The 25,569-nt window shown below is 43.9% G+C and overlaps 1 protein-coding gene across 1 annotated transcript in view; it reads right to left on the reverse strand.

Moving 5' to 3' along the window:
• The window catches only part of TOR3A (torsin family 3 member A), a 60,842-nt gene that overhangs the window by 15,246 nt on the left and 20,027 nt on the right, over positions 1-25,569 (reverse strand). The window lies entirely within an intron of this gene.

Below are 25,569 nucleotides of genomic sequence, written 5' to 3' on the forward strand. Positions count from 1 at the left end.
GCAAAACACAAAGGCAATGATTCCACAACCAAAATATCAAAATACAAAACAAAAAGTGGAATGGGACTAAAATTGGATTTATCAATTCAATTGCACTGATAGATCGTTTATGAAAGAAGGCGAAACCTCAGCTATGTCCCATAACAGCCAATGGCCATTTGACAAATGCAATGTTGTGGTTTCAATCATTGGTCCGCCTCCATCCCTTTAATATGAGTGCGATAATTCATTGAAGTGCAATAATTAATATAAATACATTTTTATAGTCAATGAATTTTGTGATTTTATGATAAATAAAGTTGATAGGATTGTCAAAAATTCATAATATAGTAATAAAGTTATATAGAATCATATAAAAATTCATAGATCTTTCAGAATTAATAGAACTTATCAAAAATTGATGAAAAAAAACACCATATCATAGTGGTCACAGAAACTAACTCTGTTTTTGGGACTCACAAAATTTCATAGACCATTTATTTAGATGGATGAAATCAATGCTGTTATGAAATTTCATAAGACTTATCAAAAATTCATAGAAAAACCACTTATCTTAGTGGTTACAGAAACTGATTCTCTGAAGAAGTACTAACAAAACGGATCCATTAGCAATACGATCTGAGGCTTCGCCTTCTTCCATAAATGATCTATCAGTGCAATTGAATTGATAAATCAAGTTTCAAGTTTATTAAAAAAAATTTTATACCGCTTATTCCAATTTCTAGGTGGTGTACAGCAATAATAAAAAAGATATCTTTAAAAGAAACAAGACAAATTAGAGTTAAAATATTATATAAACCAATGTTGGATTAGTAGACATTTACAGAACACGTATACTAACTGCACACAATTGGGGAAAAAGGACTGAACTACAATATTTGAAGAAAGCACACTTAAGGGTAAAACAATAGGTAAGGGTAGGGACAATAGTTGAATTAGTCCTGAGAAGGACAGTTTTATCCAAAAGCATCCTCAAATAAAAATGTTTTGATTTTTGCTTTAAATTGCTTTATCGACGATTCCATTCGTAAGTGATTAGGCAGCGAATTCCAAAGGGAAGGTGCAGTGACGGCGAAATTATTGACTCAATGTACTAATTAGTTTTAAAGATGGTACAACTAGGAGATTTTGTGATATAGAGCGAAGGGATTTAGCGGGATAATAGGGAACAAGGAGACTATCAATAAACTCTGGTTGATTGTATAAATGAGTTGTAAAGGTTAATAGTAGAATTTTAAAACTAATTCGATGTTCGACAGGCAGCCAGTGAGCATTAATTAAAAGGGGAGAAACATGATCATGTTTCTTTGCGCCATAGATGATCTTAACAGCAGTATTTTGTACTATCTGAAGGCGTCTTATTTCCTTTTTGGTAATGCCCTTATAGAGAAAACCAAAAAAACTCTGAGGAGTGACGATGTTCCCAAATGGACTTTATTTGAAAGTATCAAAGTTCCAAAGGTACACTAAAATCATCCACATAAAATAATTCCATCCACATAAGAGCCTTAAAGGACCTAGTCCGCTAGGGATACAGGATCCAACACGGTCCGCGTTTTGACAAAAAGTCTTCTTCAGGGTCCCTGGGGGGTCCTATAAAGGTGAGTACGTGGGAAACAATTGTGTGGTGAACCGGAAGTGAGACACTGCTTGCATTTGCAGTCAAAAGTAACTCCTAATAGCTTTAGAATGTGTACAACTTTAATTGGGAGCGATTCAAATTTCAAAGGGGCCTGAAGAGTTATTCCCTCTTTAAAGGAAAAAATCATTAGATTTATTGATGTTAAGAGTTAGCCTATTTGAATCTAACCACAGTTTGATTTTTTCAAGTTTCTGGTTGATGGAAGCAACTTCCCCGATGTTATTTAGATCAATAGAGTGGATCAGTTGCATATCATCGGCATAAGCAAAGGTGGTGAAGCCGATAGATTGGCCCACAGTCAGAAGAAGGGACAAAAGGATGTTAAAAAGTAATGGTGACAGGAAAGAACCTTGCGGGATTCCATGTTTAGTGGAAGAAGGTTCAGATGATGTATTATTAAAAATGACCTTGGATGATTTGTCAGAAAAGTAAGAGGTGAACCAGTCCATGACTTGACCTGTTACACCTATATCATGAAGATGGGATAGTAATAAGCTGTGATCAATGGTATCAAAAGCAGAAGAAAGATCTAAGGAGAAGAGTTCAAGTTCAAGTTTATTAGGATTTGATATACCGCTTATCAAGGTTATCTAAGCGGTTTTTACAATCAGGTACTCAAGCATTTTCCCTATCTGTCCCGATGGGCTCACAATCTATCTATCTAACTGATCGGTGATGGTCAAGATGGTATAGTATTTTTGTAGTTAAACCTAGCAAGGAGAGTTCAATGGAGTGGTGGTGGTGGCAAAAACCAGTTTGATTAGGATGTAGAACTTTTGTTTTCTCAATAAAATCAGATATTTGATGAAAAACAATTTTTTCTGTGAGTTTAGCTATAAATGGTATATTAGCTATGGGATGATAGTTAGACATGTCTTGAATGCTAGATTTATAATCTTTAACAATTGGATAAAATGATTGATTGTTTCCAAGATTTGTGTAGGGAACCTGATGATAGGCTAGAATTGACCAAGACTTTGATGTATGGGTCAAAAATAGAAAAGAATTGTTTTAAGAGAAAAGGAGGAATAACTTCTGAACTGGTCCATTTTATATTGAATGAATTAAGACATCTTTGTATTTCCTGTAAAGTTGGGAGGGTGAAACGAGAACATTTAGAAAAGGGCAGATTAGAAGTAATAGAATCAGTGAACTCTTTGATACTGCTAGGGATGAGTTTGTGAAAGAGTCTCCCTAATTCTTTGTACTTTATCTGCAAAATAAGTTGCAAGGGCTTGTGCCGATGGTGCTTGATTAATTTTATTTGTTTCTTTTTTCTTCGAAGTTAGAGATTTGACTATTTCAAAAAGTGCGGAAGTATTTTTTGCTCTCTTAATTTGTTTAGAGTAGTATTCTTTTTTTGCTTTATTGATTTCAGTTTTATAGTATGCCGCGTGTTCCAATTTTAGTCCCACTCCACTTTTTGTTTTTTATCATTTCTTTAAGGCCACTTTTTTATTGTCTCTGTCTATTCTCCTCTCTTACACTTCTCCGGATTTAATTACAAATTTGATGACCTGTTGTTGGGCAGTCATCAATAAGGCAGAGCACAATATAAAATCCAAAAATTTAAACTACAAATAAATATAACAATACGCACAAACTGCATTGCTCATAAACGTCCATCCAAAGACACACTAACATAATAGAGCACTTAAATAAAATGCCCAGGTCAACAGCAGTTCATACTAGTCCCTTGGACCCATAAAAAGAAAGCCTATACAAAGAACCAGGCCCTCAATTTAATTTTAAACTTAACAATGTTCCAGCTATAAATCTATACAAGATGGCAGGGAAAAAAAAGAAGACTGCTGTCAATGGAGTTAGATACCAATATGGTGAATACCTTATGACCATACTGGATGGATATTCAGGTACTCGGCATACAATAGTTTATTGATCAGAATGGGTACCTTGAAGCTTAGGTAGAAGCAGATAGCATTTCAATGTTTTTCTATTATGTAAAAGTGAGATAGGGCAGAACCTCAGAATGCCACAGGATTTACTTGTTTTCAATGCCAGCACTATTCTAATGTTCTCTAGTTCTTCATGTGCTCTCAGTTTGGATTGGAGACGCACAACTTTGACCAAATGGTAAAATCTATTTTAGGACCAGTTGGAATTGTATATGCCCCTGATGCAGCCCCAAGCGAAACATGGTCATATCAGGTATCTGTTGTTAACAACCTGGAGCAAGATTAGTGAATAAAGATAAGCTGATGAGAAGATCATAACTGTTATCATTTCCTCTACGCTAAATCTCATAGGCCAAGTGCCTTATTTTCTAGTACCTGCTGAGAGGCACAAGCCTGGTGTGCTGAGATTAATGTTGGTCATTAAAGTGTTACCCTATGTATAATGGATTAAACTATATGAAGAGTCCAGTTTATATGGGACCCCGAGGACAGTCTTAGGACATCTTATAGGTGAAGTTTAATTTGAGCAGACAGCAAAAAGGAGAAACAGTTAGGTTCACAAATAATTTGGGATTAATGTTTCTTGAGTATATTCTAAACAGAAGAGTGTGGCACAGTGGTTAAAGCTACAGCCTCAGCACCTTGAGATTGTGGGTTCAAACTCGCACTGCTTCTTGTGACCCTGGGCAAGTCACTTAATCCCCCCATTGCCAAGACAGACAGGGACAAATTAATGTACCAATCTGAGCTCCCTTAGGAGAACAATATAAAAAAATTTGATACATAAATAATAAAAATACAAAACATTATCCAGCTGAAGCAGACTTTTATAGTGTTTAGTGTTAACTTTTTTAAAGTATGGTTTCAGGGCTTAAGGACATTAAACACTATGATGACTAGTGGTGATATAACTACTGTACTCATTAGAGAACTGAATTGTATCAGGATTTTGTCTATGAACTGTCTGTGCAACCAGGACAATGCATTCTGTGGTTCACTTGTTACCAGCTCTTTGGAAGTTTTCAAACAGAAAAGCGTCATCAGGCCTTCTAAAGCAGACACAGATCAGCTCCATGTATGTTTTTCTTGTATTAACAATCTAAACTTATTTGGATGAATGGTGTTTTCTGCTCTGTTAATCTTATGAGTAACTTAAATATCTGTACCCTCTGATGACAAGTGGACACAACCAGAGAATTACTATCATCCCAGCTTCATACGTACAAAGAGTATATGGGAATCAGAAGTAAGAGAATCTGCCTTCTGTTACTTGTGATTAATTTTATTTCTGAGAGGTAGATATGCAACCAGGTCAAAGATAGGGGCCCTAAACACATGTATTCTATAATTCTGCTGTGAAGACACCAACACAACTGACGAAAGAAGTTATCCTGCCGCTGTATCGGGCGATGGTGCGCCCACACCTGGAATACTGCGTCCAGTTTTGGTCGCCATACCTTAAGAAGTATATGGCGTTACTCGAGAGAGTTCAGAGAAGAGCGACACGTCTGATAAAAGGGATGGAAAACCTTTCATACGCTGAGAGATTGGAGAAACTGGGTCTCTTTTCCCTGGAGAAGAGGAGACTTAGAGGGGATATGATAGAGACTTATAAGATCATGAGGGGCATAGAGAGAGTAGAGAGGGACAGATTCTTCAAACTTTCAAAAAATAAAAGAACAAGAGGGCATTCGGAAAAGTTGAAAGGGGACAGATTCAATACAAATGCTAGGAAGTTCTTCTTTACCCAACGTGTGGTGGACACTTGGAATGCGCTTCCAGAGGACGTTATAGGGCAGAATACAGTACTGGGATTTAAGAGAGGATTGGACATTTTCCTGCTGGAAAAGGGAATAGAAGGGTATAAATAGAGGATTACTGCCCAGGTCCTGGACCTGTTGGGCCGCCGCGTGAGCGGACTGCTGGGCAAGATGGACCTCAGGTCTGACCCAGCAGAGGCATTGCTTATGTTCTTATGACTAACAAAGAATCAAAGTGCTTGAATGCTTCTATCAGATTCTAAACTTCAGCTTCTCCATTAATATTAGGTTAGATCTTTTTATAAGAACAAAATGGCTTTTTCTTTCTGTTAATTTCAAAACTGGGTTCAGTTTATTAAATGGATATTTCTTGCTCAAAGGCTGTGACAGCTGTTTGGCAGTTTGATCTTTTGCAGCTAGCCAAGGTAGAATTAGCTTCAGTCTCACAATGATCTTTATCTCTTTCCCACTATCTCCCTGTTTGTCCTATCTGCCTGAGCACATGGTGTTGGAGGTCAGTGAAACTATCTGAGAGAGTCCCAGACAGAAATGAAAATGCAAATATTTGCTAGGGAAAGAGTGTGCATACCTTCTAAAATGTGATGAAATGCAGACAGGTTAAAGGGTACTAGGCCAGGTTATCATAACAGAATTTCGGCACTAATGATCATTTTCTAGGACATAGTAGAATGAACTTTATCCTAGAAGTAGAGATACAAGCTCTGATTCAGGAAGATCCAACAAAGTCTATTTTACTAAAAAAAACAAAAAAATGGGTAATATCCTTCTACTTCCACCTTATGTGTAACCCCCCCCCTTCCTTTTATGAAGTCGTGTTAAACTTTTTTAAATCACCAGCCATGCCGGTATTAGCTCCAATGCTCACAGAATGCCTATGAGCGTCAGAGTTATTACTGCCATGGCTGGTGATGAAAAGCATAATGCGGCTTCAGGTGGCCAAACAGGTTGACAAGGTGACGGCGAAAACTAGAAGTATGTTAGGTTGCATAGAGAGAGGTTTGGTCAGTAGGAAAAATGAGGTATTGATGCCCCTGTATAAGACTTTAGTGAGACCTCATTTAGAATATTGTGTACAATTCTGGAGGCCGCACCTTCAAAAACATATAAAAAGAATGGAGTCGGTCTAAAGGAAGGCTACTAAAATGGTATGTGGGCCTCATCATAAGGCGTATGGGGATAGACTTAAAGATCTCAATCTGAATACTTTAGAGGAAAGGCGGGAAAGGGGAAATATGATAAAGACTTTTAAATATCTACATGGCATAAATGCGCATTAGTCGAGTCTCTTTCATTTGAAAGGAAGCTTTGGAATGAGAGGGCATGGGATGAAGTTAAGAGGCGATAGGCTCCAGAGTAATCTAAGGAAATACTTTTTTACAGAAAGGGTGGTAGAAGCATGGAACAGTCTCCTGGAAGAGGTGGTGGAGAAAGAGACTGTGTCTGAATTTAAGAGGGCCTGGGATAGGCAAGTGGGATCTCTCAGAGAGAGAAAGAGATAATGATTACTGCGGATGGATAGACTAGATGGGCCATTTGGCCTTTATTACCATCATGTTTCTATTTTTCAATTTGTTCATTTGCTTTTTGGTCTTGGAACTATCTATTGTGGATCAAAAGCTGATTAATTATTTTCACTGCAGCTTTGATGATGGTATTTCTTTTAATCTGCTAATTCTGCAATGACTCGCTGCTAACTGCCTGTTTAATTTTGTATTGAGTGTAATCATTTTTAAAGAAGTAATGAAAGATTCAGGGGTCAATATTCAGCTGGCAAACGGTGTGCTGAAAAGTGGCAGTTAACCATCCAACTGCTGACTCTGCCCCCGGTACGGCCTCAAAATAGCCGGTTTCACTTGGGCATTGCTAGTTTTCAGTGGTGATAACTGATTAAGTGGATAGCCTTGAAAAGTGATTTAACTGTCCATCAGCTGTTTCTGTCCAATTAAATCATTTTGAATAGTGAGCAGTACATGTCCAGATTTGATTTGTTTATATGTCTCTATAAGTCTGCCACACACACTATATATGTGAGCTAAATACTTGTATATAGACACCCACATTCATTTACATTGTGTTTCCAAAAAAACTATACAAAGCTTGTTTTCTGCATAACTCTCACAACTTGACCAATTTCAATAAAATTTGGGCTTAACAAAATAAATGCCCATCACCTTGTTGGTTCTATCCAGTATGCCCAACAAGGTGGCCAGAACTGCACCCACCATACTTGGCAGTCCCAGTCACCTATGTTTAAATGCTGGTTGTCGAGTCTCTTTCTTATCAACATATAAGCAGCCAAACATGGTGGAGTCTTAGCTATAACCAAAAAACAAAAACGAACTGTGGAAAAGATGTTTCTGATAGTCATTTATTGAGTCGATCAAATGTTACAATTTTACATTCACAGAGCAAAATTAGCTATAACGACATATCATCCTCAAGTACTGCTGATAGTATTCAACTTACCAGTCAAAATGTTTTCCCTCCCCACTGAACTACACAGCACCCTCACTTGTGACAATAAAGTGATCTAAAGACTAGAATTGCTGAAATGTCACCTGTCTTTTGCCATTTGCAGGACACAGACCACAGAAGTGTTGTTCAGCACCAGTCTCAGTTCCTCCTGCTGGATTTTCTTTCAGTCTTTTGCCAATTACAGGACAGAGACTGTAGAAGTCTGTCCGGCATTGGCCTCCATTCCCACTATTCTTACCCAGGAAAATATCTCAGAGCCATGTTGTGTTCCCATTTCTTTTTTTTTTTTTTTTTTTTTTGGAATTTTTTATTTATATTATTCAACAAAATATTACAAGAATACTTCTTGTTACATTAAATACAGGAAAGAAAAAACAATACAGAAGTATTACAAATTCATACTTATGAAAATAATTTTTCCTTTCTTAGACCACCATAATAGGGGGATGGTTAATCGAAAATTTTTGAGAGAAATTTAACGAGGAACTTAATTAAACAATTAGGCTTTATGTTCTAAACACCAGCTATTAATTTCTATTTCCCCTCAGTCCTTGATGATTTTCTTTACATCCAAGAATTCCTTCAGGTGATTAGGAGAAAAAAATGTATATTTAACTCCCAAATACCTAACTAAGCATTTACAGGGGTATGCTAACAAGAAAGTTGCTCCCAATTTTATAGTATCTTGACGCATAGAAAGAAATTCTTTCCTCCGTTCTTGTGTAGTCTTTGCGACATCAGGATATATCCAAACTTTTTGCTCCCCAAATAATTTCTGTGAGTTTTTAAAGAATAGTTTCATAATCATGTTCACGTCTTGCTCAAAAACGAATGATACTAAGAGCGTAGCTCTAACATTATCAGTAGAAATTGTTTGTTCAAGAAGAGCAGTCACATTAGCAAATTCTATTTCATTATTTTCCCTCCTTATCTCTTTCTCAATCTCGTCTTCTCCTTCTTGTCTTCCGGGTATCTTCTTATTTGGTAAATAGTAGATTTTATTTATAGGGGGAATACAATTTGACGAAATCTTTAAATTTTCAATCAGGTATCTTTTTAATAAGTCCAAAGGCAATATACCCGGAATTTGAGGAAAATTTAAAATACGGAGGTTCAAACGCCTGTTAAAATTTTCAAATTGCTCCAATTTCTTATTTATAAGGAAACTATCTTTAATTGAAGCCACCTTGAATTGTTGTAAATGCAGTATATCCTCCTGCATCTGCTTAGTTTGAGCACTAGAACCCCTTTTCATTACTTCCACAGTTTCAGTCAGCAAATCCAATTTTTCCACTATTTTTGTTACCTTTTCAGATGATTTTTCCATTTTTGACTCCATCCGCTGAAGCAAAGACCAGATGCCTTGAAGAGAAACCTCCGTCGGAGAGGACAAATCCCCCTCTCTCTTGTTAGCTTCCATCAGCAAACTGACTCCAGACGCTGTGCCCTCGTCGGGAGACCCCGCGCCTCCACTTCCGGGATCGGGTGTCTCTCGCCACATCGTTCCGGCAGCCGCTGGACACGGAGGAGTATGGGAAACCGGAGGAGACAGCGATGTCTCTATGCCCGAAAGGGCAAGCGACTCCCTCTCTTCGCCGCCCAACGCCGGGCTCTCCACTCCGGATATTGCTGGTGCCGGAGGAGCCGAAAAGAAGCTATCCATCGTTAGCTGTCGGGGGGTAGACGCCAAGGCCAGCGAGGAAGGTCCCCTGACCACCCCTTTTCTCTTCGGAGGCATAAGGAGAACGAGGTAAATAAATCAGGCAAAAACTGAAGCTAAACGAGGAGAGATCTTAACGCGTCTCTCACAGCTCCTCACATCGCCGCCATCTTGACCACCTCCCCTACTCTCTTGACTCACTCCTCCGACAGCCGCTTCTTAGGCAGCTGCTAAGATCGGCCCCCATTTCTATTTAGGTTTTCCCCGGAGTACTGTGTTCAGTTTTGGAGACCGTATGTGGCGAAGGACATAAGAAAACTTGAAGCAGTCCAGAGAAGGGCGACGAAAATGATAGGTTTGCGCCAAAAGACGTATGAGGAGAGACTGGAAGCCCTGAATATGTATACCCTAGAGGAAAGGAAGGACAGGGGAGATATGATTCAGACATTTAAGTACATGAAAGGTATTAACGTAGAACAAAATCTTTTCAAGAGAAAGGAAAATGGTAAAATCAGAGGACATAATTTGAGGCTGAGGGGTGGGAGACTCGAGCAATGTAAGGAAATTCTTCTTTATGGAGAGGGTGATAGATGCCTGGAATGCGCTCCCGAGAGAGGTGATAGAGAGGAAAATGGTGACAGAGTTCAAAAAAGCTTGGGATGAACACATAGGATCTAGAATCAGAAAATAATAGTAAATATTGAAGAACTAAGGCTTCTCTCCTCCAACAGCTGCTTCTCTCCTCCAACAGCTGTTTCTCTCTGCCCCAACCCCTCCTCCCCACATCTGCTTTTCTCTCCCCCAACAGCTGCTTCTCTCTCCCCAACCCCCTCCTCCTCCCACAGCTGCTTCTCTCCTCCAACAGCTTCTTCTCTTTCCCACCAGTCCCCCCTCCCCCACAGCTGCTTCTCTCTCCCCCCAACCCCCTCCTCCTCTTCCCACAGCTGCTGCTCTCCCCCAACCCCCTCCTCCCCCACAGCAGCTTCTCTCTCCCTCAACCCCCTCTTCTCCACATCTGGTTCTCTCTTCCAACAGCTGCTTCTCTGCCCCCAACCCCTCCTCCCCACATCTGCTTTTCTCTCCCCCAACAGCTGCTTCTCTCTGCCCCCAACCCCCTCCTCCTCCCACAGCTGCTTCTCTCTCCCCAACCCCCTCCTCCCCCACCGCATCGGCAACAATATCATCGGCCGGACTCCCCCTTAAAAGGGGGGGAGCCAACGGCGTGCGGCAAAGGTTCTCACCTTAGCGAGAGCGCCTTAAGAAGGGCCAAGCAAAGACAGCCAAGGACTCCAGAACACCAGAAAACAACAAGAGGGTAAGGAAGAAGGCGGGCACATGCGCAAGGAGAGCACACACACAAGAGCACACACGAAAGGGAACACACACAAAAGACACACACAAGACAGGCAAGGATAAAGAGGCAGCAGGCTCCTGAGACAGGAAGGAGGTAGGCCCAAGAGAGGATAGCACCAACTCACAAGCAAAAAGCGGCAGACAAGGTAGGCAAGAAAGAGCCAAGCACAAGAGAGAACACACATACGCACGCAAAAGCAAGAGGGGAGAGCACCAAGTGGACTAGAGAGAAAGGGAAATGGAAGCAGCAAGAACCCAGAGGAGCTTGCCGTCGGTGTCAGGAACTGGAAGCCTGAAGAAGGAAGTCGGTCGACTACAGTGCAGGGTTCAGGAGCTGGAGGGACTCCACATCTCGGAAGACCCGTTCAAGACAGCTGAAGACCACACAAGAGAGAACCACATCGAGGAGCAAGTAAGGGAGCTCGAGAGATTCATCAAGGAGGCCTACAGGAGGGCGGAAGAACAGCAGCGCTGGAACGAGGAAGCTATGCACACGAGATGGAAGACAGGAACCAACAAACACCAAGGATAAAGGACCTCATGGAAGAATCGAGCAAGCAGAGGAGGCAAAGACTCACCAGTACCCTGAAGGTGAAGTGCTGAACCACACCGAGGATACAGACTTGAGACCAGTAAGGAAGCTGAAAAAGGGGAAATCTGCAATCATAGTGGGAGACTCAATCTTGAGAGAAGTTGACAGTCACGTAGCAGGAGGGAGAAAAGACCGGCTAGTGACCTGTCTCCCAGGAGCAAGAACGAAGGACATCCCCAACAGAATCGAGAGGATCCTGGAAGGAGCAGAGACGGAAGAGACGGCAGTAATAATCCACATTGGAACAAATTATGTCAACAGGAGAAATACAGCAGGACTACGCTAACAGATCCTGGGAAAGAAACTGAAGCTGAGGACACAGAAGATAGCATTCTCAGAGATCTTCCCAGTACCTAGGGCAGACGTGAAGAGGTAGACTGAACTACAAGCAATAAACGCATGGCTGAGGAGATGGTGTGAAGAAGAGGGATTCCACTTTGTGAGGAACTGGACAACTTTTTTGGGGAAGAACAAGCTCTTCAGAAGGGACGGACTACACCTGAGCACGGCGGAAACAAGACTGCTAGCAAACAACGTCAAGAGAGGATTAGAGCAGGCTTTAAACTAAGAAGAAGGGGAAAGCCGACAGTCGACCTGACGTTGACGGTTCGGATGAGAGTATCCAAAGAAGATAATGAGCGGGAAACATGCTGGGAAGAAACAAAAGATGAACAACATGAGTCTACAGAAGCATGCTGGGAAGAAACAAAAGATGAACAACATGAGTCTACGGAACAAGAGAAACTAGAGAACAAAAGAAGAGTAAACAGCAAAAGCTAGGAGAACAGGAGAAAATGAGGAAACAGGTTACGGACGGAAAAGATGCGCCAAAGAAAGAGGAAGAAAGGAACAGAAATCAGGGGCTAGCAGCTCATGAGGGGGACGGTAAAAGGAGCAAATCACAATGAAAAAGAAAAAACCAGGACTTAAATTGCTTGTACGCAAATGCGAGGAGTCTAAGGACCATAATGGGTGAACTAGAAGTCACAGCTAAAAAAGAGGACCTTGGAAATTGGAAATCACGGAAATTGGAATCACGGAAACATGGTGGAATGAGGAAAACAAATGGGACACAGTACTGCCAGGGTACAAACTCTATAGAAGAGACAGGATTCACAAGAAGGGTGGAGGAATAGCAATATATATATATATATAAAGGACACCATTCACTCAACCAGAGTGGATACGGCAACGAAGGCGGAAGGACTGGAATCATTATGGGTTAAATTACCAGGAAGAAATGGTTTTGACATAAAATTGGGATTGTACTATCGCCAACCTGGACAAACAGAAGCAAACGACAAAGAGCTGGAAGCAGAATTGAGGCGAGATTGCATGAACGGAAACGTGATGGTAATGGGGACTTTATTTATTTTAAATTATTCATTTTCAAACTTACAATAAGTGTGATAAAATGTACAAACAAATTAACAATATCTATATCACTTAATAATCATCAATGGTAACAGTGATAAATACTTAACTCCCACCCTTCCCCCTCTTACCTATCAAATAATCAATACTTATACAATACATAATTATAAAATTCCCCCCCTTCCCTCACAATTGAACTTGTAAATTTAAGGGAAAAGAAAATTTCATCTAATCAGTACAATACTTTGTTAATGGCTCCCAAACATCTTGAAATTTCTTGAAACTACCCCGCTGTATTGCCAGAAATCTCTCCATTTTATATATATGACATAAGGAATTCCACCAAAAATTATAATTTAATCTACTCCAGTTTTTCCAATTATACGTAATTTGTTGAATGGCAACACCAGTCATTATAAGTAATAATTTATTATTGTTTGTAGAAATCTGACTTTTTGCTCTCATTGCCATACCAAATAGCACAGTATCATATGATAATGCCACTGGGTTATCTAATAAACAATTAATTTGGTCCCAAATTGATTTCCAGAAATTAATAAATGGACAATAGAATAAATAATCTAAAGTCCCTGCTTCGAGATGACAGTGCCAACATCTATTAGACTTAAAGCTATCCAATTTTTGTAACCGAACAGGGGTCCATAACGCTCTATGTAATAGAAAAAAACAAGTTTGTCTCATAGATGCTGACACTGTACATCTCATCCTCCAAGACCAAATTCATGGCCATTGAGATGCAGTAATTTGATGCTTAATCTCAATGCTCCAAATGTCTTTAAGACCAGTGTTTAATTTCTTTTTAATAAGTCCATTTAATAATTTATACCACTGGGCGGCGACTTTAACTTCCCCGGGATAGACTGGAGTATTGGAAACTCAAACTGCACGAGGGAAACAGAATTCCTGGAGGCTGTGAGGGACTGCTTCATGGAACAGCTCGTTAAGGAACCAACGAGAGGGAATGCCACTCTCGACCTGATCCTCAGCTAGGAGGACCAGCAAAGGAAGTGGAGGTAGTAGGTCCACTAGGAAACAGCTACCACAACATGATCCAGTACAAATTAGAAACAGGATCATCAAAAGGGAAGAGAACCACAGCGGCAATGCTCAACTTCAAGAAAGGGAACTATGACGTTATGAGAGCAATGGTGAGAAAGAAACTCACAAACAGCTCAAGAAAAACAGAGACCGTGGAGAAAGCCTGGTCCCTATTCAAGGACACGGTGCAAGAAGCACAGAATCTGTACATCCCCAGTTTTAGAAAAGGGTGCAAAAAAAAAAAAAAAATCGAACAAAAGACCCGGTATGGATAACCAATGAAGTGAAGAAGATGATAGGAGACAAGAAAAAAATCATTCCGAAAATGGAAAAAGAACCAAACTGGAGAAAACTGGAAGGAACACAGGAAATACCAAAAAGAATGTCACCGAGTAGTCAGGAGAGCGAAAAGAGGCAGCAAGGGGCAGCAAGAAATTTCAAATCGTTCTTCAGATATGTTAAAGGGAAGCAGCCGGCGAGGGAGGAAGTAGGACCGTTGGATGATGGAGACAGAAAGAGAGTGGTAAAAGAGGTAGCTGATAGGTTAAACAACTTCTTCTCGTCAGTCTTCACAAACGAGGACACATCCAATGTACCAGAACCCGAAGAGATCTTCGATGGAGACCAAGAAGAAAAACTGTCGACAATAGAAGTAAGCCATGAGGATGTCCTCCAACAAATAGATAGACTGAAAAGCAACAAATCACCAGGCCTGGGCGGAATCCACTCAAGGGTATTAAAAGAACTAAGAAACGAAATAGCGGAAATACTCCAACGAGTTTGCAACCTATCCTTGAAAACTGGGGAGAATCCCGGAGGACTGGAAAATAGCAAATGTTACACCTATCTTTAAAAAGGGATCTATCTTTAAAGAGGTGACCCGGGAAACTACAGGCCGGTAAGCTTGACTTCAGTTCCGGCAAGATGGTTGAAGCACTGATAAAAGACAGCATCTATGAGCACATAGAAATAAATGGACTAATGAAAGCGAGCCAACATGGTTTCTGCAAAGGAAGATCGTGCCAAACGAACCTACTGCACTTCTTTGAAGGGATAAACAGCCAGATGGACAAAGGGGAACCCACAGACATCGTTTATCTCGACTTCCAGAAGGCCTTTGGCAAGGTACCACATGGGTACTCAGGAAGCTGTGGAATCATGGGGTGGAAGGGGACGTACACAGATGGGTTAAACACTGGTTGGCAGGCAGGAAGCAAAGGGTTGGAGTGAAGGGACACTACTCGGACTGGAGGAGGGTCACGAGCGGTGTTCCACAGGGGTCGGTACTCGGACTGCTGCTGTTCAATGTATTTATAAATGACCTAGAAACAGGGACGAAGTGTGAAGTTATAAAATTTGCGGATGACACTAAACTCTGTATCAGGGTTAGAACCAAGGAGGTATGTGAAGACCTACAAAGGGACCTGAACAAACTGGAGGAGTGGGAGAACAAATGGCAGATGAACTTCAATGTAGAGAAATGCAAAGTCATGCATATAGGGAAAAAAAAACCGATGTACAGCTACAAAATGGGGGGGGGGGGGTTAGTACTAGGGGAAAGTAACCTTGAAAAAGACTTGGGTGTGCAGGTGGATAGAACAATGAAGTCAATGGCACAGTGCGCAGCAGCCTCAAAGAAAGCAAACAGAATGTTGGGTATTATTAAGAAGGGTATCACAACCAGAACGAAGGAAGTCGTCATGCCGCTGTATCGTGCGAGGTGCACCCGCACCTGGAGTACTGTGTCCAATATTGGTCACCGTACCTAAAGAAGGACATGGCAATACTTGAGAGGGTTCAGAGAAGGGCGACAAAAATGATAAAAGGTTTGGAAAACCTTTCATACGCAGACAGATTAGAAAGATTGGGGCTCTTCTCCCTGGAGAAGCGGAGACTCAGAGGAGACATGATAGAGACATACAAGATCATGAAAGGCATAGAGAAGGTGGAGAGGGACAGATTCTTCAGCCTATTGGGAACCACAAGAACAAGGAGGCACTTGGAGAAATTGAAAGGGGACAGGTTTAGAACCAATGCTAGGAAGTTCTTTTTCACTCAGAGGGTGGTGGACACCTGGAATGCGCTTCCGGAGGATGTGATAGGACAGAGTACATTATGAGGTTTCAAGGAGGGATTGGATAAATTCCTGAAGGACTCGGGGATTGAGTGATACAGATAGGGATAGAGATAGGACTAAGAAGGTTAATAGATAGAAGCGAAAAGGGGAATGAAGGGTTTCAGACAAAAATCACTTTACAGGTCATGGACCTGATGGGCCGCCGCGGGAGCGGGCTGCTGGGCACGATGGACCTTTGGTCTGACCCAGCGAAGGCAACTTCTTATGTTCTTATGTTCAGTACTGGGCAGACTTGCACGGTCTGTGTCTGTATATGGCCATTTGGTTGAGGATGGGCTAGGGAGGGCTTCAATGGCTGGGAGGTTGTAGATGGGCTGGAGTGAGCTATAACGGACACTTCAGTAGTTGGAACATAAGCACAGTACCGGGCAGAGCTTGGATTCTTGCCCAGAAATAGCGAAGAAGAAGAAAAAAAAAATTAAATGGAATCAGGTTGGGCAGACTGGATGGACCATTCGTGTCTATCTGCCATCATCTACTATGTTACTATCCCATGCATTTTTATTTCGCTTACTGGTTTTGACTACACCTATCCTGAAAGAGTGTGGTGTTCCTTGTGTCCACTACGCTCTCTGTGGAAAAGTATTTCTTGATGTTACTTCTAAGTCTACCTCCCTTCATTCTCTATTTATGTCCTCTAGTTCAACCCATCCTTATTTAAACAAACCTTTTCCAGAGACATATTAATACCTTACAACTACTTACCATATAGACTCAAATATAAAACCATCTGAATAAAAACTGAGGTAACCTTTCCCCCCCCCCAAAAAGGGGGAAAAAGTTTAACTCAAATATAAACCGAGGGTTTATATCCAAGTATAGCAATTTTTCTCCTTTGCCTCCTAACCCCCCCCCCCTTCCGCACACCAATGATCTTGCATTCCTCCAAGTGTCTTGTCTTGACCTGTCTCACTTGGCAGGCTCAGCCCTCAGCCCAGTTCCCGAGGATCTCAGTCCACTGCACTAACCATTAGACTACTCTAGCCATTAGGACAATGGAAAGGCTCATCTCTTTCCTGGTTCAGTATGTTAACTGTGGTCAAAATGAACCTCTACAGGCGTGTATCTTTAACTGGGTGATAAAAGGCCTAGGTTTTCATTTTAAAAATCTATTCGGAAATCAAACGTAATGGTGTTTCAGGGTACCCAATCTGTGGCTTAAGACTGCACAAACTCAGACAGCAATGAAGTGGTTTCAGAATCATTCTTGTAAACTCTGCATTACTATCGAGAGAGAGCTAGTGGGGCTAGTTCATTTGAAAAGGCCAGTACTGGGCAGACTTGCACAGTTTGTGTCTGTATATGACCGTTTGGTGGAGGATGGGCTGGGGAGGGCTTCAATGGCTGGGAGGGTGTAGATGGGCTGGAGTAAGTCTTAACAGAGATTTCGGCAATTGGAACCCAAGCACAGTACAGGGTAAAGCTTTGGATTCTTGCCCAGAAATAGCTAAGAAGAAAAAATTAAAAAATTTAAATTGAATCAGGTTGGGCAGACTGGATGGACCATTCGGGTCTTTATCTGCCGTCATCTACTATGTTACTATGAAAATTAACGTGGCTTCCTAGGCAAAGTTATTTGTTGGTTGGCAATACCTGCTAGACAACATTATATACGGAGTATGGGATACTAAAGTTACAGGCCCAGATTTCCAATTATCTAGACATTTGTAATAATCCCTTATTTATGTCTAATCACCCCTCTTGCTTCCTGGACCCATCCAAGGAATATACCTGGTGGTCCAGCGATGAGTTGGGGGTAGGAGCGATCCTCCTATTCTCCTGCCCCAGAAAATCGCTGTCGTGAGTTCCCACGAGGCTGCAAGGAGGTGGTAAGAGGCCAAGCAAGACAGGACACGAGAGAGATCACTTCTATCTTGGCTTACCGCTAGACCACCAGGGCTTGAGGTAGACACAGGGCAGGTCTGTGATAAGGGGTGATGCAGAATGACTTGAATATAAACCGAGACCCCCATTTTTGGGCCTTTTTTGGGCCCAAAAATCTCAGTTTATATTTGAGTATATACAGTAACATAACATAAAAACTCATAGTATACTGCAAATACCGTTAAGTTCTATGTGGTTCACAGAGATTAGCAGTACAAATGAATAAACAACCAAGATCTAACTTCCAAAAGATTCTGTAAAAACATGTGTCTTTAAAGCACGTCAAAATTGTTGATACGAATTTGAAAGTGTGAATATGGAGTCAGATCCCTAATCCATGAGGCTGCCTGGAAGGACAACAGTTGTTCCTGGAATTTCTTATATTTGCATCCCTTTGCAGAGGAAACGAGACGAGTGAGATTTTCTAGAATGTTTAGAATTTGTAATGATGAAAGATTCCATAATATACTCTGGGATTAGACCTGTTAATGTCTTAAAACAAATACAGCTGAACTTAAATTTAATCTGTGCTTCAACCGGAAGCCAATGCAGTTGACGATAAAAATCAGTGACATGATCATACTTCTTTAGATCAAAAATCAATTTAACTGCTGCATTCTGTATTATGCACAGTCTTTGAAGATTTTTTTGAATTCCAGCAAGATGGACGATGTTACAATAATCAAGCTGACTAAGGACCAATGTGTCTGTATCATATCATCCATCAACCAACATTTGAATGGTGTTGATCTTGTAACAATTTTTGTTGCTTTCATCTGAACCTCAAGTCTTTTTATGTCCTTATTTATCATATATAGCAATGTTACTTACCGTAACAGTTGTTATCCAGGGACAGCAGGCAGCTATTCTCACTAGTGGGTGATGTCATCAGACAGAGCCCCGGTACGGACGTCTCACAAGCACGTGTTGCTTGTAGAAACTTAAAAGTTTCTAGATGCCCGCACCGCGCATGCGCCGGTGCCTTCCCGCCCGGAGGTCCGGGCGTGTCTCCTCAATTCAGGTAGCTAGCCTGAGAAGCCAACCCAGGGGAGGTGGGTGGGACGTGAGAATAGCTGCCTGCTGTCCCTGGATAACAACTGTTACGGTAAGTAACATTGCTTTATCCCAGGACAAGCAGGCAGGTATTCTCACTAGTGGGTGACGTCCAAGCTAACCTCAGTGGGATGGAGGGGGAGTTGGCGACTTAAGAGAATAAATTTTTCAATACTGTTTGGCCAAACTGTCCATCCTGTCTGGAGAGAGTATCCAGACAATAATGTGAGGTGAATGTGTGAACCGAGGACCAGGTGGCAGCCTTACAAATTTCCTCGATTGGTGTTGATCTGAGGAATGCTACTGAGGCTGCCATTGCTCTGACCTTATGGGCTGTGACCTTACAAGGAAGTGATAATCCAGCCTGGGCATAGCAGAAAGAGATACAAGCCGCCATCCAATTAGAGATGGTGCGCTTTGATACGGGTCTTCCCAACTTATTAGGGTCGAAGGAGACAAAAAGTTGAGGAGTGGTTCTGTGTGGCTTGGTGCGATCCAGGTAGAAAGCCAACGCACGTTTACAGTCTAGAGTGTGAAGGGCCGATTCTCCGTGGTGAGAATGGGGCTTAGGGAAGAATACTGGAAGTACGATGGATTGGTTGAGATGAAATTCTGAGACCACCTTAGGCAGGAATTTCGGGTGAGTGCGGAGGACCACCTTGTCATGATGGAATACTGTGAATGGTGGATCCGCCATCAATGCCTGGAGTTCGCTGACTCTGCGAGCGGACGTAAGGGCTACCAGGAAAAGCACTTTCCAGGTGAGATACTTAAGAGGGGCCCTGTTGAGTGGTTCAAACGGGGGCTTCATGAGACGAGAAAGGACTACATTGAGGTCCCAAACTACTGGGGGTGGTTTGAGAGGAGGGTTAACATGGAAGAGTCCTTTCATAAATCTGGCGACCACCGGATGGGCCGAGAGGGGTTTCCCTTGTAGGGGCTGGTGGAACGCCGCAATAGCGCTCAGGTGGACTCGTATGGATGTAGACTTGAGCCCGGATTGAGATAGGTGTAGGAGATAGTCCAGCACGGAGGATAAGGAAGCTCGCTGAGGTTCCTTTGATTTAGAAACACACCATGAGGAGAATCTAGTCCATTTCTGGGAGTAGCATTGTTGAGTGGCGGGCTTCCTGGAAGCTTCCAAGACCTCCCTCACTTCTTGAGAGAATTGGTGAGGGGTTACGTTGAGAGGAACCAAGCTGTCAGGTGGAGAGACTGCAGGTTGGGATGAAGCAGTGATCCTTGATGTTGAGTAAGTAGTGAAGGAAACACTGGAAGTGGTACTGGTTCCCTGCTGCTGAGTTGAAGTAGGAGGGAGAACCAAGGTTGTCTGGGCCACCGAGGAGCTATTAGAATCATGGTGGCCTGTTCGAGTTTCAGCTTGACCAGAGTCTTCTGGATCAGCGGGAATGGTGGGAACGCATATAGAAATCGTTTCCCCCAGTTCAGAAGAAAAGCATCTGCCTCGAGGCGATGAGGGGTGTAGATCCTGGAGCAAAACTGAGGCAGTTTGGAGTTGTGGGGAGCCGCAAAGAGGTCTATCTGAGGCGTCCCCCACTGTGTGAAGATTTGGTGAAGGGGGCTGGAATGGAGAGTCCATTCGTGCGGTTGTAGTAGACGACTCAGTTTGTCTGCTAAGACGTTGTTCTCCCCCTGAATGTAGACTGCTCTGAGGAGGGCGTTGTGGCGCACCGCCCAGTCCCAGACTCGTAGAGCTTCCTGGCAAAGGAGGGCCGAGCCCGTGCCTCCTTGCTTGTTGATATAATACATGGCGGCCTGATTGTCTGTGCGAATGAGGATCACCATGTCGTGAAGTAGGTGTTGGAAAGCTTGGAGCGCATTGAAGATGGCTCTGAGTTCCAGTAGATTGATTTGGTGTAGTCTTTCCGCACTGGTCCAGAATCCTTGGGTGCGGAGACCATCCAGGTGGGCCCCCCATGCATAATTCGACGAATCGGTTGTGAGAACTTTCTGATGGGGGGGAGAGTGCATCAGCAAACCTCTGGATAGATTCGAAGAGGTCATCCACCAAAGTAGAGACTGCCGAAGAGCAGGTGTGACTAAGATGCGTTTGGATAGTGGATCGGACGTCTGATTCCACTGTGATGCCAGGGTCCACTGGGGGATCCTGAGATGGAGTCTGGCAAAGGGTGTCACATGTACTGTGGAGGCCATATGGCCCAGGAGCACCATCAGTTGTCTCGCCGGTAGGGTTTGGCGAGTAGACACCGACTGGCAGAGATGAAGAAGCGACTCCATGCGTTGCAGAGGCAGGAATGCTCGGAGTCGGGTGGTGTCCAGGACCGCTCCGATGAAGGGGAGGGACTGGGTGGGTTGTAGATGAGACTTGGAAAAGTTGATCTCGAAGCCCAAATTCTGGAGGAAGTAGGTTGTAGCCAAGGCCGCCGAAGTGACCTCTGGGGCTGACGGGGCCTTGATGAGCCAGTCGTCGAGGTATGGGAACACCTGTAGACCCCTGTCCCGGAGTGCCGCGGCCACTACCACCAGGCACTTTGTGAAGACTCTGGGGGACGAAGATAGGCCGAATGGTAGCACTCGATACTGTAGGTGCAGATTTCCCACCCGAAATCTGAGGAACTTTCGGGAGGCCGGGTGAATGGGGATGTGAGTGTAGGCCTCTTTGAGATCCAGGGAGCATAACCAGTCGTTCTGCTCGAGGAGGGGGTATAGAGAAGCCAAAGTCAACATGCGAAACTTCTCTTTGACCAGAAACTTGTTGAGGGCCCGAAGGTCTAAAATGGGTCGCAGATCGCCCGTTTTCTTCGGGACGAGGAAGTACCGGGAGTAAAACCCTCGGTTCAATTGGTCTGACGGGACCGGCTCGACAGCCCGAAGCTGAAGTAAGGTTTGGACTTCCTGAAGAAGAAGGGCGGTCTGCGTCGAGCTTGAAGGATACTCTCTTGGAGGATGGTCCGGGGGGACCCGATGGAATTGAAGAGAGTATCCTTCTCTTATGATGGTAAGGACCCATAGGTCCGTGGTTATGGCCTCCCATCGATGGTAAAAAAGATGGAGGCGGCCCCCTATGGGAGAGGCTGGGTGCAGAACGGTGTCGGTTATGCTCCCGGGAGGGGAGTCAAAAGGGCTGGGGAGCCTTAGGTGCAGCCGGTGGCTGAGGTTTTTGCTGAGACTTCTGGGGAGGTTGTCTCTTCGCAGGTTGTCTCGCAGCAGGCGTTTGTCTGGGCGTGTAACGCCGCTGGTAAATCAGGGGTGGCCTGGAAGGTCGAGACTGTTGAGGTTTGGGTTTGGGCCGCAGGATGGATTGAAAAGATTTTTCATGATCCGACAGCTTCTTGGTAACAGTTTCGATAGACTCATCGAACAGGTCAGCTCCCGCACATGGTACGTTGGCGAGTCTGTCCTGGAGGTTGGGATCCATATCGATTGTACGGAGCCATGCCAGGCGACGCATGGCTACCGCGCTTGCGGCAGCACGTGCCGAGAGTTCGAATGCATCGAAGGAGGATTGCATCAGCTGGAGGCGTAATTGGGAGAGGGAGGCTACCACTTCCTCGAACTCGAATCGAGCTTGGGTGTCTATGAACGGAGTGAACTTGCGGAGCACCGGCAAGAAGAACTCCAGATAGGAGGAGAAAAAGAAATTGTAGTTCAGCACCCGTGACGCCATCATGGAGTTTTGATAGAATTTTCTACCAAATTTGTCCATCGTTCTCCCCTCTCGGCCCGGCGGTACAGAGGCGTAGACCTGGGAGGGATGAGAGCGTTTAAGAGAGGACTCGACCAGTAGGGATTGGTGGGAGAGTTGAGGGCCCTCAAACCCTTTATGGTGCACGATGCGGTATCGAGCATCGAGTTTGCTGGGAATCGCCGGTATGGAGTACGGTGTTTCGAAACACTGCATGAAGGTCTGGTCCAGCAATTTATGCAGGGGGAGCCGAAGCGACTCCGTTGGAGGGTTAGGTAAATGCATGGTGTCCAGATACTCTTTGGAGTATCGGGAGCCCGTGTCAAGGGTCACATCCAGATCATCCGCCATTTGTCGGAGGAATGATGAGAAAGACAATTGATCCGCCAGCGTCGGTCTGTGGGACGGGCTGGAGGAGGAGGAGGCCTCCGGGTCCATGGACATCGGGGAGTGGCAAGGAGAATCGGGTACGGGTGTCTCCTCGTACTCCAGTCCCTCCGGAGGGGACACCTCTGATGAGGAGTATCTCATACGTTGCAGTTTTTTCTGCGGTGACACCTCCGAATGGCGTGAAGAGTGCCAGGATGAGTGTCTTGATCGGTGCCCGTCTCGGTGGCGGGACGGGGATCGGGATCGTCTGTGCATCGCATGGTCTCCCGAGGCCCCCAGGTGGTGGATAGGGCTGGAAGCGGTGGATCGCAACTGGGGTTGCGATGCGGATTCTTGCGATGCTACCCAAGTCTGGTAAGGAGTACGGAAGAACTCTTCCTGACTATGCCCAGGGCTTTGAGTATCGATCGGAGGTCTGGTCCCATGTTGGCGCGGAGGCGTAATGGGCTCTAATGGCGGCATATCGGTAAGCGAGGCTTGCCGCATGGGCATCGCCGCCCTCCCCCGTTCGTCCTCGTCGGTTTTCGAGGTCGAACGGCGTGGAGGAGGGGGAGGGGGCGGACCGCCCCTTTGGACCGGTACCGGGAGGTCACCCTGTATGGCAGCGATGAGCCCGGGTCCGATGGTCTGCATGAGCTCAACGAATTGAGCTTCCAGCATGGACCGTAGCGAAGCCGATAAGGAGGGATCCGCACCGAAAGGGGGTCCTCCTGCACGGTCATCGCGCTCCTTCGAGGTCGAGTGCTTTTGCTTAGTAGCTTTCGGCACTTTGATGACCACTGGTGGCACTGTGGAAGGAAGAGGTACCTGAACCGAGGAGACCGGGGCAGGCACCGACGTCGAGCTCGTGGATGGTGTCGGGATGAACGATGCCGGTTTCACCACACTCGATGCAGGAGGGGTCGATACCGGTTTCGCCCGAACCGGGGAGGTATCAGATGAAGTGGAGGCTGAGGGATCCTTAGCTGCGTCCATCTTAAACATCGATTCCCACAATAGGCAACGCCGCTTGAATGAGCGTGCCGTAAGGGTAGAGCAAGGCCTGCACGATTTCGGAATGTGGTCAGGGCCCAAACACTGCAAACAGCGCCGGTGAGGGTCCGTGAGTGAAATCGCGCGTTGGCACTTGCTGCACTTTTTAAACCCGGTGATTGGCCGGGACATAGGCCGGAAAATCTCCGCCGCGAGGTCGAAGCCAGTGGGCCTGAGCCACGTGGCCGGCCCGTTCGACCCGCCGGAGGAAATAATCTTCTTTTTTTTTTTTTTTTTTTTACTGAAAAAGAAAAGTACTGTTAACTGTAATTAAAAGAAAGCGAAAACGCGGACAAGGAAGGCAAATTTAACTGAATTCAGCTAGCGCATGATGAAGTTGAACTTCTCAGCTCCGCGGAAAGAAAAGAACTGAGGAGACACGCCCGGACCTCCGGGCGGGAAGGCACCGGCGCATGCGCGGTGCGGGCATCTAGAAACTTTTAAGTTTCTACAAGCAACACGTGCTTGTGAGACGTCCGTACCGGGGCTCTGTCTGATGACATCACCCACTAGTGAGAATACCTGCCTGCTTGTCCTGGGATAACATTAGTTCCTTTTTCCAAAACATTGAGGATGTAATGATTAGTGTTTAGTGTATGTGTGTTTGGTCTCTTTTGTGTAATTTTGTGTATATGGTTATTTAAGTTTATAATAATTGTGAAAGTATTTTCTGTAACAAGATGGTAAATCAATAGTTTAAACTAAACTAAACTAAACCTTGGGTTTATATACCGCACCATCTCCACGAATGCGGAGCTCGGCACGGTTTATAGGAAGAAAGATGAGAGAGGAACTACAGTGGAGAGATTAAAGAGTTAGGTGTAAAGGGGGAAGGTGAGAGGCCTAAGAGGGGGGGAAGTGTTACAGTTTTGAGAATAGCCAGGTTTTTAGGTGTTTGCGGAAGAGTTGGAGGGAGCTTGAGGTTCGGAGAGGGGAGGTGAGGTTATTTGAATGTTAAATTGTTAGTTTTGAGTATAATAGCTTCCCTGTGGAGTTACAGGTTAGTATTTGAAGCTACAGATGGATACAGGTACCCCGTTTACTACTGAGGAGTTAATGAATATGCATGAGGCAGGTTTGCATATAATAGAGATGACAGACATGCAAATCTGCCTCATGCATATTAATTAGGGTTACCTTGAAAATCTGATTGGCTGGGGGTTCCCCAAGACAGGTTTAAGAGCCACTGCTCTAAAACATATTCTACTGTATGCTTACCCTCTTTTCTGGAAACTCCTGCACCAGTCTATGAGACCCATAACTTTTGTCTTGGTACAATTTTTAATAAGGATCAGATACTCCTGACTGAAAACCATGGCAACTGTTTATGTTTAAGGCAAAATGGTGTCTGTGTGTATCATGAGATATACCAAATTTTGTTGAAATTGATCAAGTTTTGACAGTTATGCAGAAAACAGGCTCTGTATAGTTTTTTTTAAACACTATGTACAGTATAACTATATATTTAGAGAGAGAGAGAGAGAGAGCAAGCAAGCATGTGTGTGCATGTACATACAAACATGTGCTATATATCACTTGTATCTTATTGTTCTG

This window comes from Geotrypetes seraphini, chromosome 12 (assembly GCF_902459505.1).
Source record: "Geotrypetes seraphini chromosome 12, aGeoSer1.1, whole genome shotgun sequence".
Classification (NCBI taxonomy): domain Eukaryota; kingdom Metazoa; phylum Chordata; class Amphibia; order Gymnophiona; family Dermophiidae; genus Geotrypetes; species Geotrypetes seraphini.